Below are 21,041 nucleotides of genomic sequence, written 5' to 3'. Positions count from 1 at the left end.
TAAAGCATCAGTCATCAAAACTGTTTGGTATTGGCTAAGAAATAGAGTGGTGTACCAGTGGAATAGACTAGGTGTAAAAGCAGGAGAGGATTATACTAATCTGCTGTTTGATAAACCCAAGGAGTCTGGCCATTGGGATAAAAACTCCCTCTTTGATAAAAATTGCTGGAATAATTGGAAGTTAGTAAGGAAGAAACTTAGATTAGACCAACACCTCACACCCTTTACCAAGATAAGTTCCAATTGGCTACAGGACATAGACATAAAAAACATTACTATAAGCAAATTAGAAGATCAAGGACTAGTCTACCTGTCAGATCTATGGAAAGGGGAACAGTTTATGACTAAGGAAGAGTTAGAGAACATTACCAAATACCAATCAGATGATTTTGATTACATTAAATTAAAAAGCTTTTGCACAGATAAAACCAATGTAACCAAGATCAAAAGAAATGTAGTAAATTGGGAAACAATCTTTACAACTAATGATTTTGACAAAGGACTCATTTCTAAAAATATACAGAGAACTGAGTCATATTTTTAAAACAAAAAGCCATTCCCTAATTGGCAAATGGTCAAAGGATATGCAAATGCAATTTACAGATGAGGAGATCAAGCAATCCATAGCCATATAAAAATGCTCTATATCATTAATTGTTAGAGGAAATGCAAATTAAAGCTTCTCTGAGGTACCACCTCACACCTCTCAGATTGGCAAATATGACCTGGAAGAATAATGATCATTGTTGGAAGGGTTGCGGGAAATCTGGGACACTATTACACTGTTGGTGGAGCTGGGAACTCATCCAACCCTTCTGGAGAGCTATTTGGAACTACGCACAAAGGGCAACAAAAATGTGCATACCCTTTGACCCAGCAATACCACTACTGGGTCTATATGCTGAAGAGATGTTGAAAAGGGTTAAAAACATTAATTGTACAAAAATATTTATAGCAGCACTGTTTGTGGTGGCAAAGAATTGGAAATCAAGTAAATGTCCTTCAATTGGGGAATGGCTTAGGAAACTGGTATATGTATGTCATGGAGCACTATCGTTCTATTAGAAACCAGGAGGGACAGGATTTCAGGAAGCCTGGATGGATTTGCATGAACTGATGCTGAGTGAGCTGAGCAGAACCAGAAAAACACTGTATGCCCTAACAGAAACATGGGGATGATATTCAATCTTGAAGGACTCGCTCATTTCATCAGTGCAACAATCGGGAAAAATTGGGGGCTGTCTGCAAAGGAGAGTGCCATTTGTATCCAGATAAGGAGCTGTGGAGTTTGAACAAAGTTCAAGACTATTCCCTTTAATTTAGAAAAAAAACATATCTTATTGTCTGATCTTGTTACCTCTTAGACTTTTCGTCTCTTCTTTATGGATATGATTTCTCTCTCATCACACCCAATTTGGATCAAGGTACAACATGGAAACAAAGTGAAGACTGACAGATTGCTTTCCGTGGGGGGTGGGGAGTAAGATTGGGGGGTAAATTGTAAAACTCAAATAATATCTTTAATAAAAATAAATTTAAAAAAAAGAAAAATAAAGTGCGGGAAAAAGATGTGTCAATCTGCATTCAGATTTCATCAGTTCTTTCTCTGAAGATGGATAATATTTGTCATTAGTTCTTCAGAATTAACTTAGATTTTTGTATTGATAAGAAAAGATAAATCATTCATAGTCAAATAATGTTGTTACTGCATAGAATGTTCTCCTGGTTGTGCTCATTTCATTTTGCATTACATGAATATTAGTCAGGTAAGTCTTCCCTGGTTTTTCTAGGAGCATCCTGTATGTTATTTCACAATATTATTAACACAATAATATTCTATCACAATCATATACTACAAAATGTTCAGTCATTACCCAATTGAATAGTATCCCCTAAGTTTCCAAATCTGTGCCACAACTATGAGAGTTGCTATGAATATTTTTATAATTTTAGGTCCTTCTTTTTAAAATATCTTTTGGATACAGAGCTAATAATGGTATTTTTTTGTGTCAATGGGTATGCATGGTTTCTCTGGCCATAGTTCCAAATTGTTCTCTAGAATGACTAAATCAATTCACAATTCTACCTACAGTGCATCAATTTCCCCATACCCCCTCCAATATTTATCATTGTTTTCTGTCTTATTAGTCAATCTGATAAATGAGAGGTGATACTTCAGACTGTTTCAATTTGTAATTCTTTAATCAATTGTGATTTAGAGCATTTTGTCATATGACTATTAGATAGCTTTCATAATTTCATCTGAAAGTTCACTGTTCATATCCTTTGACAATTTATTAAATGTGAAATGGCTCTTCTTTTTTTTAAAAAATTGACTCAGTTCTCGGTATATTTGAGAAATGAGATCTTTATCAGAATAACTTGCTCTAAATTTTTTTCATGCTTATGATTTCTCTGTATTTCACTCCATTTATTCCCACAATTTATTCTACAGTCCTCTATTCACCCTAGTCATCCACAAAAGTGTTTTCCCTCTGATTTCTGCATTCCTCCATCTTTTCTCCCTCTAGTCACTTTCATCCATTCTTTTATTCCCTTTCTTGTCCTACTTTCCTGAAGGATAAGACAGATTTCTATATGCATATGAGCTTTTGCTTCTTTGAGTCAATCCCAATTAATGTAAAGTTAATGTGCTTTCCTCCACTCCTTTTTCTTCTCCACTAGAAAAGCTCTTTCATACCTCTTTAATGTGAAATAATTTACTCCATTCTACCTCTTCTTTCCCCCTTCCCCCAATGCATTTTGCTTTCTCACACACCTTAACTTTTATATATAATTCCATCATATTCAATACTGGCTAAATATATATTCTTTCTAAAAGGTCCAGATAATTAGAATCATCTTAGGAGTTACATGCATATTCTTCCCATGTAGGAATATAAATAGATTAAACTCATTGAATCACTTATGATTTCTTTCCTGTTTACCTTTAAATTCTTTATTATGCCATATATTTCAGAATCAGATTTTCTAGTCAGCTCTGATCTTTCCTCAGGAATGCTTGAAAATGTACTATTTCATCATTAATTTTCCCCTGAATAAATATGCCTCATTTTGTTTGGTAAATTGTAAAGGGACATTAGCCTCTTTGCTCTCCAGAATTTCATATTCTAAGCCATCTGATCCATTGATGATGAAGCTGCTAAATCTTGTGTTATGCTGATTCTGGTTCAATGATATTTGAATAATTTCTCTTTTTTAATTTTAATTAATTTTTATTAAAGATATTATTTGAGTTTTACAATTCCCCCCATCTTACTCCCCGCCCCCCCCCCCCCCCATGGAAAGCAATCTGTCAGTCTTTACTTTGTTTCCATGTTGTACCCTGTTCTATATTGGGTGTGATGAGAGAGAAATCATATCCTTAGAGAAGAGACAAGAATTCTAAGAGGTAACAAGATCAACAAGAGGTAATAAGATATCTGTTTTTTTCCTAATTAAAGGAAATAGTCCTTGAACTTTGTTCAAACTCCACAGCTCCTTAACTGGATACAGATGGCACTCTCCTTTGCAGACAGCCCAAAATTGCTCCCGATTGTGGCACTGATGGAATGAGCAAGTCCTTCAAGGTGGATCATCACTCCTATGTTGATGTTAGGATATACACTGTTTTTCTGGTTCTGCTCGTCTCACTCAAAATCATTAGTTGTAAAGATTGTTTCCCAATTTACTACATTGCTTTTGATCTTGGTTATATTGGTTTTATCTATGTGAGAAGTGTTTTATGATTGTTTTCAAAAAAATTCTGAGTCTGCCTTTGCAAATACCCTCCCAAGTATTTTTAATAGGAATAGATGCTGTATTTTGTCAAAAGCTTTTTCAGCATCTGTTGATATGATCATATGATTTCTGATAGTTTTGTTGTTGATATAATTGAGTATACTAACAGTTTTCCTAATATTGAACCAACCCTGAATTCCTGGAATAAATCCTACTTGATCATAATATATTATCCTACTGATAACTTGTAATCTTTTTGCTAAGATTTTATTTAAGATTTTTGCATCTATATTCATCAGGGAAATAGTTCTATAATTTTCTTTCTCTGTTTTAACTCTTCCTACTTTTTAGGTAAAAGCACCATATTTGTTTCATAGAAAGAGTTAGGCAGAGTTCCATCTTTCCCAATTTTTCCAAAGAGTTTATAGAGAATTGGAACCAACCCCTGGAGATTTTTTTTTAGGCAGTTCAATGAGGTCTTGTTGAATTTCTTTTTCTGAGATAGGCTTGTTTAGGTATTTAATCTCTTCTACATTTAACCTGGGCAACTTATATTTTTGTAAATATTCATCCATTTCACTTAGATTATCAAATTTATTGGCATAGAGTTGGGCAAAATAATTTCAAATTATTCCTTTAATTTCCTCCTCATTGGTGGTGAGTTCACCTTTTTTCATTTAAGATAATAGCAACTTGGTTTTCTTCTTTCTTTTCTTTAATCAAATTGACCAGAGGTATATCAATTTTATTGTTTTTTTCATAATAACAACTTTTGGTTTTATTTATTAATTTAATAGTTTTTTGCTTTCGATTTTATTAATTTCTCCTTTAATTTTTTGAATTTCTAATTTTGTATTTAATTGGGGATTTTTGATTTGTTCTTTCTCTAATTTTTTTAGATGCATGTTTAGTTCATTGATTCCTTCTTTCTCCAACTTATTCATGTAAGCATTTAGAGCTATAATATATCCCCTGAGAGTCATTTTTTTAATGAAACCCATAGGTTTTGGTATGCTGTTTCATTATTATCATTATCTAGGATAGAATGGTTAATTCTTTATATAATTTGTTTTTTGATCCACTCATTTTTTAAAAATGAGGTTATTCAGTTTCCATTTTTTTCTGGGTCTATATCTCCTTGGCCCAGTATTGCATATGACTTTTATTGCACTGTGATCTGAGAAAGATGTATTCACTATTTCTGCCTTTCTGCAGTTGATCATTAGGTTTCTGTGGCCTAATACATGGTCAATTTCTGTATAGGTTCTATGTACTGCAGAGAAAAAGGTATATTCCTTTCTATTCCCATTCAGTTTCCTCCATAAGTCTATGATGTCTAAGTTTCTAAAAATCTATTTACCTCCTTAACTTCTTTCTTGTTTATTTTATGATTCGATTTATCTAGATCTGAGAGTGGGAGGTTGAGGTTTCCCACTAGTAGAGTTTTGGGGTCTATGTCTTCCTGTAGTTCTTTCAGCTTCTCCTCTAAGAATTTGGGTGCTGTCCCACTGGGTGCACATATATTCAGTATTGAAATGACTTTACTGTCAATGGTACCTTTTAGGAGGATAAATTTTTCCTTCCTTATCTCTTTTAACACCATCTATTTTTGCTGCTGCTTTGTCTGTGCTAAGGATTGCTACCCCTGATTTTTTTTTTTACTTCAGCTGAAGCAAAATATATTTTGCTCCAACCTTTTACCTTTACTCTATACGTATCTCTCTGCTTCAAATGAGTTTCTTGTAAGCAGCATATTGTAGGATTCTGTTTTTTAATCCACTCTGCTATTTGCTTACATCTTAAGGGAGTGTCCATCCCATTCACATTTAAGGTTATGATTACTAATTCTTTATTGCCCTCCATGCCATCTTCCCTCTGTTTGTATTTTCCCCTTTCCCCCCTTATCCATATTCCCCAGTATTTTGTTTCTGAAAACCATCCCCTTCAGTGTGTTTGCCCTCCTATATCACCCCCTTCCCCTTTCTTTCCCCTTTCCCTTTTTCCCTTTTCCCTTCCCTTCCTTTTGTTATTTTCCCCTTTCCCCCCTCCACTTCCATTATTCTTCCCCCCTTCCCCTTTTTCCCTTTTAATAATTGAAATGTTGGATGTTTTATAAGTTAACTGAGTATGTGTAGGTTGACTTTAAGCCAAGTCTGATGAGAAGAAGTTTCAGGTGTTTCTCATCTGCTCCCTTCTTCCCCTCTATTACCATAGGTTTTTTTTGTACCTCTTAGTGTAATGAGATTTACCACATTCAATCCCCTCCCTCCTCCCATGTCTATCCTGTCCCCATTTTTAAGGAGAGAGTGTTTATTAGAACATTCTAAGTCATAGAAAATTCTGAGTGTCTATCCCTTCTAGTTCAGTACATTCTATTGAATAGAGTCAAAATTCTTGAGAGTTATTAGAGTCTTTCTCCCAAGTGGGATTAAAGCCAGTTACATCCCTTTTGATAGCAGTTTCATGGATAGGTCATGAATGTCCATCATTTCTGGCTAGGTATGTTCTCTCTGTTAGAGTTACAATTCTCAACATTTATGAGAATCTTTTTTCCCCATGCTGGGTTATAACCAGTTTCAACTTACTGGATAGCAGTTTTTTTTTCCTTTTACAACCCCCCCCACCTTTATTTTACCTTTCATGTGTCTCTTGAACCTCATCTTTGATGTCCAAATTTTCTGTTTAGCTCTGGTCTTTTCATCAGAAATTTTTGGAGTTTTTCCATTTCGTTAAATGTCCATCTTTTTTTCCCTGGAAGAGAAGGCTCAGCTTTTCAGGAAAGTAGATCCTTGTCTGAATTCCAAGCTCCCTTTGCTCTTCAAAATATTTTGTTTCAGGCTCTTTGATCCCTTAATGTTGATGCAGCCTGGTCCTGTGTGATCCTTACTGTGGCTCCTTGATATTTAAATTATTTCTTTCTGGCTGCTTGCAGGTCTTTCTCTTTTATCTGATAGTTCTGGAATTTGTCCACAAGATTCCTTGGTGTTTTCATTATAGATTTTTTTCTGGTGGGGATTGATGTACTCTTACAATAACTACTTTGCCCTCCAATTCCATGATATCAGGGAAGTTTTCCATCACTAGATCCCGGAATATTAAGTCCAGGCTTTTTTTTCTCTTCAATGTGTTCAGGAAGTCCTATAATTTTCAGGTTGCCCCTACTCAATCTATTCTCGAGGTCAGTGGTTTTGTTGATGAGGTATTTTACATTTTCTTCCATTTTTTCTATTTTTTGGTTTTGTTTAACTCACTCTTGCTGTCTCATGGAGTCATCAGTTTCTGTAGACTCCATTCTTTTTTGGGGGGAGGAGTTATCTTCATTAACCTTTTGCAACTCTTTTTCCAATTGGTCAATTCTACTTTTGAAGGAGCTTTCCATTTGACCAGTTGAGGTTTTGGGAGAATTATTTTCTTTTTACATTTGCCCAATTGAGGATCTGAGAGATTTATTCTCATTTTGCATTTGTCCAATTGATGATCTGAGAGATTTATTCTCCTTTTGTGTTTGTCCAATTGTACTTTCTAAGGTTTTGTTTTTCTTGTTGTAAGCTATTAATTGTCTCTCCCAAATTTTCAAGCTCCTTCCTTATTTCTTCAAGGAAGTCTTTCTGTACTGAAGACCAGATTGTATTCTCCTCAGAGATTTCCAGGTCTCTCTGAGTAATGGTCTTTCCCTTCCAAGAATTTTTCAATGGATTGACCTTTCTGCTGAACTTTCTTCATTTTGCTAAGACCTAAGTTGGGGAGGCGCTGGTTCACAGGGGCAATTTCTCTTCCGGCCTAGTAGGAGGTGCTGGTTGCTTCCTCTGGACTGTCTGTAACCTTGATTGAGGCCTTCTCCCTTTGCTTGAAGGGAGGAGTTTTAGCCATTGAATTCTTTTGCCTTCAATCAATGGTGGGCTTTACCCTGGCCTGAGGTCATTCCTCAGCTGGGCTGGATCTTCTGCTCACACACCTGAGCCTGAAGCAGAATTAGTTTGCATTTGTTTGTTTGGGAGGATGTCTGAGTTGTAATGGGACTCTAAGTTCCTCATACCAGAGGAGCCCAGAGATGGTGTCCACAGCTCTCCTTGCAAGGGAACTCTCCCCCCCCAGCCCTGTCTGCAAGCTCCCGGGGGACAGCAGCAACACCAGTGCCTCTGCTGCCTAGTTGACTCAAGCCCCTGCTGTCTAGCCCCACTGCTGGTCCAGCAGGTCTGACTCTGGGTTCCAATTCAGCAGTTAATCTTGCTGATTGGGGTTGATCCTCCCTCTCAGTCCAGACTCACCCACCTGAATTCAGCCAAAGCTGCTGCCAGTGACAAATCCTGAGGTAGATATTCTTTCTCCTGGCCTTTCTTTCTGGGTTTTGTGGGTCAGATTTCTTTTAAGATGTTTGTTTCATGTGATAGATTGGGATGAGATCAGGAGACTTTAGAACTGTGCCTGTCTTCTCTTGGCCATCTTGGCTGGAAGTTGCATGCAGTGTTTCCTCCAGGACCTGTGAGCTCTGGAATTTGACTATGGTATTCCTAGGTGTTTTCATTTTGAAAGGTCTTTCAGCAGGTGATTAGGGATTCTTTCAATTTCTACTTTACCCTCTGCTTCTAAACAGGGGTTTCCAACCTTACACTATGTTAGGACGACATTAAAATAAAATGATTATTTGAAGACTGTACCCAGAATAAAAATACAATGCACTAATATAAATTAATTTGTAGTATCATCTTAGTTAAGTTTAGCAAGCACTACAAAATTTCATGGTACATTTAACTTCTTAGAAAGTGGGAGAACATATATCATCAATTCAACAGCGAGGGTGTGAAGCAAGAAAGCAAACACAAAACAACAAAGTGACAACACAGCAATATAAAGGGAGTTGCATACTGACTAGTCTGTATCATATAGACAGAATATATCCCAGATTGATTGAGAATTCCATGCAACAAGTCCCTTCTGTAATACTGTTAAAAAAACATCAAAGAAAATTAACATCAATGAGATTATTATAGTGATAAAATTTAAAAATTTAATACTCATTCCATGCAAATTATTATTTTACTTTTTTGTTAGTGAAAATTAAAACCCACAGGCAGGATACATAAAATTTCACTGTGGGTTGGCTGCCACCTGAGGGTCATATATTGGCCATTCCTCTTCTAGAATATCTGAGTGGTTTTCCTTCATAATTTCTTGAAAGATTATTCATAGACTGATTTTTTTTTTGTTTTTGCTTTTGTTTTTTCTCTTAGGTTGTTTTTAGGTTTTATTTTTATCATCATTTTTAGGTTGCCCAATATTTCTTAAATTACCTCTATTCAATTTATTTTCCAGGTCAGTTGGTATTCCAATGAGAAATGTCACATTTACTTCTTTTTTTCATTCTTTTGATTTTATCTTATTGTTTCCTAATATTTTGCAGAGTCATTAGCTGCCACTTGTTCCATTCTAATTTTAAAAGAATGACTTTTTCAATGAAGTTTTATATGATATTTTCCATTTGACATGATCTTTTTTTAAGAAATTTCTTTAGTAAATTTCTGTATATAATTTTCCCTATGGTCAGTTCCAGTATTTTTAGTGAGTTTAGTGCATTGTTGTGCCTCTTTTTATAATGAGTCTATTCTGTTCTTTTTAGAAATTATTTTCTTCTGTAGTTTTATTCCTCCTTTTCCAAGGTATTATCTTGGTTTTCATGATTTTTCTTACATCAGTCTCAATTCTTTTCTTAATCTGTCTTCTACGTCCTCTTACTTTATTTTTCAGTTTTTTTCGTGAGTTCTTCCAGGAATTTTGTTTGTGCCTAAGACCAACCTTTGATGTTCTGGATATAAATTTTTGATTTGGTTGTCTTCTGAGCTTGTGTTTTGATGTTTTCTGATACCACAGTAACTTTCTGTGATCAGGTACTTTTCTTTATTTGGTGCTCATTTATTAGCCTATATCTTGACTTTTAACTTTTTGTTATAATTGGACTCTCCTACTGGAGTGGAGGGGGCACAAAACTAGTTCTGAAGGTCTATAAGTTTTAAATTCTTCCAGCATGTTATGATCTAAAGAAATGTGTATTTACTACTCTCCTAACTTGTCCTCTGATCTGTGAGTGAGGAAAAGCACTCTACTCTGGAACTGTGACTATGGTCCCTGTTCCCCTGTGTGTATATATATTTATATGTATGTATGTATATGACTTACTTGTTCAATTCTCTTCCAATCAATGGGCTAAGAGCCCAGGAAGCTGCCATGTCATCTACATGGTCTTCTGCTGGCTTTCCCAGATGCCATCTGGTGGTGTGGCTTGTGTTGAGCATTTACCACTCTCATTAACAACATTTTTTTCCAACCTTCTAAGTTTTCTTGGGCTGGTAAGTGATTTTACTCTATCCTTTTCAGGGTTCTACATCTCCAGAATGCATTTTGATAAGTTATTTTAGATTGTTTGTAGGAAATTTGGGAGAGCCCAGCTGAATCCTGGCCTTTACTCTGCCCTCTTGACTCTGACTCTGAGGTTCCACATTTCTTAATTTTACCCTATATAGTTTTAGTCACTTAAGTGCAGGATCATCTTTCATTGAGAATTTTCTTTTCTTTATTTGAGTCTGTTCAAATAATTGACCTCTTGTTATCTTAAGACTTCTTAACTATCATAGAAAAATTACACTTAATTCAGTATTTAATAACCTTCCCCCAAATAAATTACTTAAGAACAAATGCTCTGTTTGATAAGGACTATTGGGAAAACTGAAAGTGTGGGAGAAACTAGGGTTAAAACAACATTTCACCTCATATTTCACAATAATTTCAAAATGGATATACAATCTGAACAGGAAGGATCATACTATAACAAGTTAGAAAAGAAATTGATCACTTAGCTTTCAGACTATGAATAGATGAATTTTTAACTAAGTATATGATAAAATAAATAAATAATAATAAATAAATAAAATAATTTTTACATGAATTTAAATTTTTCACAAACAACCTAGTATAAGAAAGAAAGTGGTCCAATGTAGATATCTTTGTATCTAAAATCTCTGATAAAAGTTTGACATCCAAAACATAGACAACTAAGATAAATATATGACAGATGACTAACATAAATGTGTCCAAAATTCATTATTTATTTGACAAGTGTTCAAAAGGTTTAGCAAACATTTTAGAAAATAAAACTCGCACATTATTAACAACCAGAAAAGTTATCTACCAGTAACTCAGCATTAATAAGAAGTGATTGAGTCCATGCAGTTTAGAGGGACTGGATGAGGAACCTCTTGACTGATCATCAGTGAAAAGTTGAGGAAGATGATGATTCACAGATTCAGGAGAAGCTTCCAGTTGACAGTCAATCTTTTTGGAGTTAACACATGCAGATAAGAGACAGAATACATATCCCATTCCAGGTCCCCCCACCACTACAACTTCATTTAAAGATTATGACACTTTCTTAGGGACATACTTACAAGAAAGGAAAAAGTTACTTAGGTAACCACAGACCACCGAGTTGAACTGCTTTACCTAACAAAGTCTCACCAAGACACACTCATCTCTACTGTCATGGCAAAAGGGACAGTAAACTTGCTTAAACTCCATGATATCTTTCTGTATCAGCTCCTGATAGCTTGGGAGTGAAGGGAGAATGGTTGCATCCCTACTTTGGATACTGGAAGCTGATAGTTTCTTCCTTCTTAAATGCTTTATTTCCCCAATTGTGGTAATAGATTCTGGGAGTTTTCTTTTCTTTCTCTGATTCTCCATCATTCTCTGTTGTAATTAGTTTTGGAACTGAGGTACCATGGCAGACAAACATCATTCTAATGCAAATCAAATATGGCAAAATTGGCTTGATCTGTCATATGGATTTTATTGGATTTACAAGGCCTAAATGAAACTGACTAGATAAAAAGAAAAAAAAACAACTTTAATAACCTGAAACTGAAATGATATTTTTGTCACCAATGGATCAGATAGAACTGACAGCAATAAATTGGCTTAAGGGGCCATGTTGTGAGAGATAGCAGACCTGTTTGCATTAATCATTTCATTTCAGATGAAGATTTATTCATTCCAATGGATAAATAGAAATTTTTCAGTCATTTCAGTTATTTAAAACTCACGGTAAAGTATTCTGAGTGGTGTGAGAGATGGGGGCATGATATCTAGGACTTCACAAAAAGTTGGAAAGACCACATCTTAAATTTATATCTAATTCTGTTTTAGATATCCAGACTTTGGAGGCAACATATGTTTAGTGGACCAAATGTGCAACTTAGAGTCAGACAATACAGTTTAACAAGCCTAATATCTCTTAAGTACTGGAGATATATAAATACATAAAAACAATCTTTTCCCCTCAAAGATCTTACAATCTAATAGGGAAAGATGACACACAAGAAGAAGCTCATAAGCAAATTAAGAGGTTTGAGGAGGGTGAAGGAAAGGAGAAGGTATCCAGCTCCAAAACATGGGACAACAGGGGGTACAGTAAGATGAGAAAGATGAAAAAGATTTAGTTCTTAGTGTTACTGTAAACTTTATATGACCCAATGGTATAATTATTACTGCCAAGAAAATGAATATAAGTATATGTTACCTTAATTAAAGGAGACTATTCAAGGTTGGTGCAGTCAAGACCCTGATGTGCTCTGCCCTATGCATACCACTAACCTGCTCAGTTCTAGACCCTATGAGCAACATTACAGGTATTCCTACAAGGTTCATTTGAAGGAACAAGGGATGATTAGCCTGGAGAAAATAAGAATAAAGGGAACTTCATAAGTGCCCTCAAATATCTGAATGAAAGTTGCACAAAACAAGGAGTTCATTTTTTTTTATTTTGCCCCAGAGTACAAATTAGGGCTAATGGTGCCATTTTTGTTGTTGCTTTCTTAGTTGTTATTTCAGTTGTATCTAACTCTTTGGTGATCCCATTTGGGGTTTTCTTGGCAAAGACACTGGAGTGGTTTGCCATGTCCTTCATGTCATTTTACAGATGAACTGAGGGAAATGGGCTTAAAGGATTTGTCAAGGTCACATGACTGGTAAATGTCTCTACTCTGACTTGGACTCAGATCTTCCTAACTTTGGGCCTGGAACTCTACCAATTGTACAACCAAACTGCCTCTTACAAGTGGTCACTTGCTACTAATGTAAAGTAAAGCTTAATATCAAGAAAACTTTTCTAATAATTAGAAAGGTTTCAAAATGGAATGGACTGTCTCAGGAGGAAGAGGAAAATCTCCCACTCCAGACATCTTCAAAATTTATATGACCATTGTTTTGTTCTGTTCCAAGTTGGATTTTTGTTCTTGAGATGAGTAGGAATAGATGGTCTCTGAAGTTCCATGATTTTTTAAGGTCTGCATTTTCTTGATCAACAAGTCTTTATTATGAAGCAAGGCAGAACAGCAAAGCACACCAATATTTTAAATTCTTCCTTAAAGCCTCCTCGTGAATTCAAGATAAAGTAACTAGCAAATATCTAAAGCAGTATTTGAATACAGTTCTTCTTGACTCCAAGTCTAGTCCTCTATCATCTAAGACACATAGTTATTTCCTCCTTGATTGTTAGCCTCTTGAAGATTGAGCCCAAATCAAAAACTTCTTGTATATTGCTTAGAGAATGTAACAGAGTGCTGAACATGCACTCTGAACATGTAGTAGGTGTTGAGTGGAGGTTTTCTTGATTAAATATTAACATGAGCATCTGGAGCTCATCTGGCAGTCCTTTGAACCAAAGTCCTTTGAGCAGAGAGAGAAAGCATGTGGGGTTCCACCCCAGGAGAGCAGAAAACTACTGGTGGCTCTGATATCAGATCTCCAGAAGCCTCTGCCAAGACACTTACTTTGTCAATATTAGTCCCCCACCTATTAAAATGACTCTACCTGCCTCACATGGGTTCTGCGAAGATTAATTTGTTAATGTCCACAAAGTGATTTAAAGATCAAAAGCTCTATAAATATGCTAATATTGTTATTATAAATGGGTCCCCTTACTCCTGACTGAGATGGAGATGGATGAAGCAGAGAATATCCCTGAAACAATAAATGGTCCAAAGTCACTTTGATATGCAAATAACAAAAATCTAAATGAAGCCATTGCACCATTATTATTCTTAGAGGAGCATTTCCAGAGCTGGCAAGGATAAGAAATCTAAAATGAAGTGTTAAAACATAAGACATCTTTACAGTATGTATGATGATTCTCTGGGCAGAATTATGTTCTCCTCTTGTGTTAGATCTCTTTCTTTTATTTCCAGATTCCTTAGTTCTTGTGTAACTTGCTGCTTGTGGTATTCTTACATGAGTAGCAACTGATTAGGTCCTTTCTACTTCTTCCAAAGATCCAGTTATATCAAGGAAACCATTTCCTTCATTCTGTCTTTCATCTAAAATGGCCTACTTGATGCTTCCTAAACAAGGAAGCTTGTCTTTTGTTTTCACGCCTTTTTCCAGACTGTCCCCAAGATTTAATTCAGGTGCTATCTCTTATGAAAAGACTTTTGTGATTTTCCCAGCTCATACTTCTTCCTCTCCAAATGATATTATAACTAAACAAGAGAAATCTTATATCCCTGTCTCCCACCACATTGATTATAAACTCTTCAGGAGCAGGACTTGGTTTATTCTTATAATTTATATCCTCAGTTCCTAGCATAGGATCCAGGTATGTAGTATCTACTTAATGTTTATGAAATCAAATAAGGTTGCATTGGTAATTCAATCAGAACATGGATGTGGAACCTTTTTTTCTGCCAAAGACCATTTGGATATTTATAACATCATTTGTCTACTATGTTTGGTAAAATATTTAATTAATTCAGTCCTAAAAAGCTCCTAGATTTATTGAATTTTGATATTGCCTGTGGTTGTTATGGCAGTGTGGGTCAGATGTTCTCCACCCCTGTTTTAGAAGCTCAGTTAGAAATGGTCAAGACACCCTGTGCTCTGTAAAACTAGACCGACTGGCACTCTGCATTATTTACCAACTTCTTTAATGATTTAGCTTTTTGTCATTTTATCTGATTTCTTTCTAGTTTTGACCTTTTCATCATTTCTTTTTTACAAATATTATTTATTTTTATTTTTCCATTCATATGCACATATACATTTTTAAGTTAAAAAATTATCTTCCATCCTCCCTTCCCAACCCTCTCCCCTCAGCAGAGTATATACATATTTTTGTTAAACACATTTACATATGAATTAGTCTTTCAGTGTGAGGAATTAAGATTAAGGCAAAGACATACATCAGAGATAATTTTTATAAATTCTTCATCAGATTCTCAAGGATTTTTCGTTTTTCTTTTGTTTTGTTTTGCTTTTTCCCCTCTGGATAAGGATAACATTTTCCATAACTTGTCCAATAGGTTTGACCTAGTTCTCTCAACTGCTGAGAAGAGCTGCTTCCATCAAGGTTGATCATCTCACAATGGTGTTGTTAATATGAACATTGTTCTCTTAGTTCTGCTCCCTTCACTCAGCATCACATCTGGTAACTCATTCCATGTTTCTTCAGAACTTTTAGGTAACAGTACATAGAGTTCTGGGTCTGGGGTGAGAAAAATTCATTTTCCTTAGTTCAAATCTGCCCTCAGATATTTAACAAGCTATGTTAAACTGATCAAGTCACTTAATCTTGTTTGTCATGGTTTCCATAGTTGTAAAATGAGATAGAGAAAAAAATGGCAAATTACCAGGAAAATGGGGTCATGAAGAGACAAATATAACTGGAAAAATAACTGAACAGTGATAAAAAATTTTGCGGGGGTCTGTTTTGGCTAGGTTTGATCCTTTCATTATACTGTTCCAGATGAATCAGTTTGTTTTTGGTTCTAGTAAAATCTTTTTCTTCGAATATGACATTTCCAACTTCTACCCTGTCTCCTACCTTTTCATCTAGGATATCAGATTCTCTAAGCAGAAACTCTTGGCTTCACCTAAGCCACTGGTCATTAACCCCTCATTTCTTAATGTTCTCTATCTGGTATACAACAGGTTGGAAAGCCAAGGTGTGAACTACAGTATAAAAACAGACTTGTATTCATCAATTTTAGAAAATAAAAAAGAATATGGGTTTTAGCCAGTTAAAAGATCAATGACTGACATTATAAATTCTATAATAAGCTAGTCTAGTGGAGGACTAAAAGATAAAAACATGAAGTACTCATTTGGGAACATCTAATAGAATTCTTGAAGTATGTTTAATGATGAACGAAAGTTAAGTCCAAAGTCCACATTGCTCTTTATGTTATTTAGACCCCAACATGGAAATATTGACTGTTACAGGCAAGGTTATTTCTTAATGTCCCAATTCCACCTGGAAGGAGAGAAATAGTAAAACAGGAAAGAGGAATCCCTGCAGTACCTGTTTCATCTACGATCTCTAGTCCAACTTACAATGCAAGCTGAAAATGAGTCTGTCACTTTCTCAACACTCATTTATTTTTTTATAAGGGAAATACACGCACAGCCATCATTCATTCCCAATTCTCAATACAGAAATTATTTCATGAAAATTTGATAAAGGAAGCTATTACAACAAACTACCATATAATGAATTTTTGTGAAAAGTGAAGTTGGTCCTAGAATTTTCATTTTCTTTATATGCATGAAAACTTGAATTAAATGATATCTAAATTTCTTTGAAACTGTTGTAGTGCATGAGTTCTTGAATATGCTATTTGATCAAACCATTTCCCAATAAATAAATGACCAAAGAATATGAAAAAGAAGTTTCAAAGGAAGATTCCAAGATACCAACAACTATTTGGGAAAAAAATGTTCCAAAACACTAATGATTAATGTAAATTAAGGCAACTCTGAAGTTCCACCTCAATTTATCAGATTAGTAAAAATGATAATTGTTGAAGGGGGTGCAGTAAGAAAGGAACTTTAGTGCATTGTTGGAATGTCTTGAACTGATTTTTGTTTTCTCAAAAATAATTTGGAACTATCATGCATCTTCTATCTCATCCCTCAAAAAATAACTATTGTGTAAATGTCAATATTATACTGGGGGGAGGGAAACTATACAAGTAATTATGTATACATTTAACATATATATGATGTGTTTATTTACATGCACATATATGAATACATATTAAACTGGTTACATGCATGTGCTATATGTAGTATATATTGTGTGCATAAATGTAAATATACATATGTGTGTGCACAAACATAATCTGCATTAAGATTGAAGAGTCAGGATTAGAAGATAGCGCTAATATAAGGAAAATAAAAAACCACTTTCTAGCAACTGTCTATAATTGATGTGGGCTACTTCTTGAGAAATGGGTTCACTCTCATGGGAGGATTCCAAACAAAGACTAGATGGTAATTTATTGGGGATGCTATAGTGGTGAGTCCCTTCCTGTATGAGGTGGATTAGTTGAATGCAAAAGTCCCTTCCAACTCACATTCTATGATTCTATCTAAAATTTGCATTGATGGAGGAAATTTCTTACTGGGAACTTTTTATTGTGATGAAATCACAATCAATGGTCTGGTTTAAAACAGATTTAAAAGGCAATGATAGCTAGATAGATAGATGGATGGATGGAGAGATGGATAGATAGATAGATAGAGAGATAGAAAGATAGATAGATAAATAGACAGATAGATGGATGATAGATGGATAATAGATAGTAGACAGGGAGGTAGATAGATTTATAGATAGTAGATTCATGCATAAAATATATATATAGCCATATACACATGTCTGCATATATATATATATATATATATTTACTGATGTAGTATAGAAAATGCATGTGTTTGAAATTATACAAATATGCCACCACATATATTGCATGTATGTGTTACACCTATACAGACAGGCAATATATAGTATGTGGGTAAATATGTGCATATGCATGTGTATATGCACATATTTTTATATGTGGCTATGTGAGTGGCATAGCTCCTCTTAATCAATTCCCTATGGGGAAGCGCAGCTTGTTTTTAAGAAGCATCAAGAAGACAAACTTCCCTTGGAGAGATTTCAGAACATGTACAGACATTCAGGAAACCAAGAGCTGGGAGAAGCTTTTTTAATTAGCTCCATAGTCAGTTCTAGGAGTATATTTAACAAAAAGGCACTAATTTCCAAGAACCCTGACTCTTCTCCATGTTGACTTTCTCACGGTAGAACCTCTGGTGAGAAATAATTTTATCCTGAGGACCTGAGATAAATTCACCTTAAAACAAAACAAAACAGCATTCAAGCATTGAACCTTAGGGCCAAGGCATGTTTTCATGAGATCTTCAGCACCATTATCAAAGACAAACAAAGATCAAAGATTCACTAAGAGAAACAAGTCAAAGATAATGCTTGAGCTTCTTGTGGACTAGTGACTTTTGCAAAGCATCTAGTTCCATTTGGATAGCCAATAGAAAGACTTCTATTAACCACAAAGTTAGCAGATGAGGACTAGTTACAAAATTTAGATATATACCTGCAAGCCTCTCCAAGATTCTTAGGAAATAGGATCCTTGATATTTACACCATGGGAAGTTGCCACTAGGCTACATTTCATATATAGCACACATATGTATGTATATATAGAAATCTATCAGTTTATGTATTTCCACGTATAGTTTTTGTACATGTATATATGAGTGAATATATAACCTGTCAGTATAAAGAAATGTAATCTTAAAATGAAAATTAAACTGGACCTGATTGCTCCAGACTAGCTAAGAAGCAACTAGCAGATTTTAGCAAGACACAGACAAAAGGTGTTGAAAAAGATAAAATGTGATCATGTCTGACAACATTACAAATGAATTGTCAAAAGCAATCACCTTCCTATATACAGACAGAAAAAAGAAACGATTTTCATATATTCTAAATCATAAAGAAAAAATGTGGGCAGTATGCATTGTTTCCTTAAAAGAACCGCCTTCTATGGTTAAAAAAGCATAAGGTTGTGCATTTATATTATTTTAATTAAGGTTTCTCACTTTTCCCTGAATCTTAAGTGGAGGAATTAAATGTCAAAACTGGTTTGCTTGGGTCAAGTGTATTTTCCTCTCTTCTGTGTTCCTTGAGTTAATTATCTTGAACTGTTTCATAGCATGTTGCAATTTATTTTATTCCAATGTAATTTTGTAACATTTGCTGGAGGCATAAAAATTCCTACAGGAACCAGCTATTCTGGTCTCACCATGCATTATACTATTTCCTTAAAATAATTCCTTTAAAGAATGAGAAGCATGTTTCCAACATAGGAAATTAGCAATTGATTAAAAATTAAATGCATTCCCAAGAATATTTTGCAGTGGACTCTCCCAACACCATTTGCAAGCTTCTTAAGGCATCCTGGAAAAATACCCTGCTCCAAGATTCTCTACTTTACTGAATTTATCTAAGTTTTGGTGGACAGTCCCTCAGCTTCAACCACCATGACATACATGCCCAAGACAAATTGTTGAATGGAGTTGAAAATGCCATAGGAAAAAAGAGAAGCAAGGAGGCCATAGCTGTAGCTAAAAGAGCTGAATGCTATTAAGGTAAGGATGAAGTTAGGTCTCCCTTTCCACCCTCTAACATATCTACTTGACAGTCTAGCTTTTCTCCAAACTAGACTAAAATCATGTATATATTCCCTCATATAATATATTCATAATATTCCCTCATATAATATACAAGGGAGAATTGCTCTTCTTTCCTGGCTTCTCTTAAGCAACCAATGTGAGCCTTGCCCTCAAAAAGTTACCTCATGTATAACATTTTCTTAAATGTCTGCTCTATGCCTAGCTCTGTTCTAGGCAGAGCAGGTACATTCAGATGTACTTGTCTTAAGAAGCTGAAAAGATTAGAAACATATAATTTCATAAATAGTCACTTGCAGGGCAGAGTCAAGATGGCTACATGAGAAAAACTTATCTTAGGAGTTCTCTCAAAAATATTCCAAAAACCTTAAAATTATGGCCCTAACTAAATTTTTGAGGGAGAAAACCCACAGAAAGATCCAGAGAGTTAATTGTTCACCCCAAGGTAGTCTGGAAAATCGTGGGAAAACTGTTCCATGGAGGTGAAAGAGGTGGCATCACAACCAGGATTATTGTACCAGAGCACAGGAGCTCCAGTTATCCTGGAACAGCCTGCTGCACTCCTACTTGCCTGGGTCCTGGTGAACACCAGCTCCTGGCAGCAGAAGCAGTTTCCTGACCTGGCAACCCAGGGAACACCAAACACAATTTCAAAGATCAGTGGGGAAACCTCTGCCAGAGTGAGTGGAAGTCATCATGTCTCTCAGTGCAGCCCAGATCCCAGGAAATGGAAGCAGGCACACAGAGCCACCTGGCAGCCGCAATCAGAGCACTCAAAGTGCCAAAGGTAATGGGGTAGGGAGAGACTGTCAAGGTCTCTCCTCTGGCTCCAGGACAGGACTCCAGGGCTTTGTCCATATTCAGACTCTAGTCACAGTTTGGTATCCCCCCATTGCCACACAGCAGGGACCTTCTCACAGTCCCTGGGCAGAGGGCAAGTCCTGTGGTCATCCACAGACCAGAGAACAGGCAGAAGAACAGTTAGAGCCACACATACAGAGGTACTTGCAGGGGTCTCAAAAGCTTGGGAAGCACCCCCAGTGATGCACAGGCTGCAGAAATGAGTAAACAGAAAAAAAGGAACCTGACCAAAGACAATCACTTTGGTCCCATGGAGGATCCAAACACCCACTCAGGAGATGAGACAGTTCCAACTTATTCACCTAAATCCTCTAAGAAATATTGAAGTTGGGTTCAGGCTATGAACTCAAAAAAAGATTTTGGAAATCAAGTGAGGGGGATAGAGGAAATATTGGGAAGAGAAATGAGGCAGATGCAGAAAAAAAACAGGAAAACCAAGTAAACAGCTTAGAAAAAGAGATAAAAAAAATGCTGAAGAAAATAACATACTAAAAACTAGTTTAGGTCAAAAAAGTTAATTAGGAGAAAAATACCTTAAAAAGCAGAACTGGCCACCAGATGGAAAAGGAGTTAAGAAAGTTCTCTGAAGAAAACAAACCCTTCAAATGTAGAATGGAGCTAAAGGAAGCTGTTGGCTTTGCAAGGAATCAAGACAAAAAAAATAATATCAAAAGAATGAAAAAACTAGAAGAAAATGTGAAATATCTTATTGAAAAAAATGATCTGGAAAACAGATCCAGAAAAAAAGTAATTTAAAAATTATTGGGCTACCTGAAAGTCAGGATCAGGAAAAGAGTCTTGACTTCATTTTTAAAGAATTTCTATAGGAAAATTCCCCCGATATTCTAGAAGCAGAGGGCAAAAATAGAAATTAAGAGCATCCCTGATCTCCTCTGGAAAGACAA

Source organism: Macrotis lagotis, chromosome 4, assembly GCF_037893015.1.
Source record: "Macrotis lagotis isolate mMagLag1 chromosome 4, bilby.v1.9.chrom.fasta, whole genome shotgun sequence".
Taxonomy (NCBI): domain Eukaryota; kingdom Metazoa; phylum Chordata; class Mammalia; order Peramelemorphia; family Peramelidae; genus Macrotis; species Macrotis lagotis.
This window is presented reverse-complemented; position numbering follows the sequence as displayed.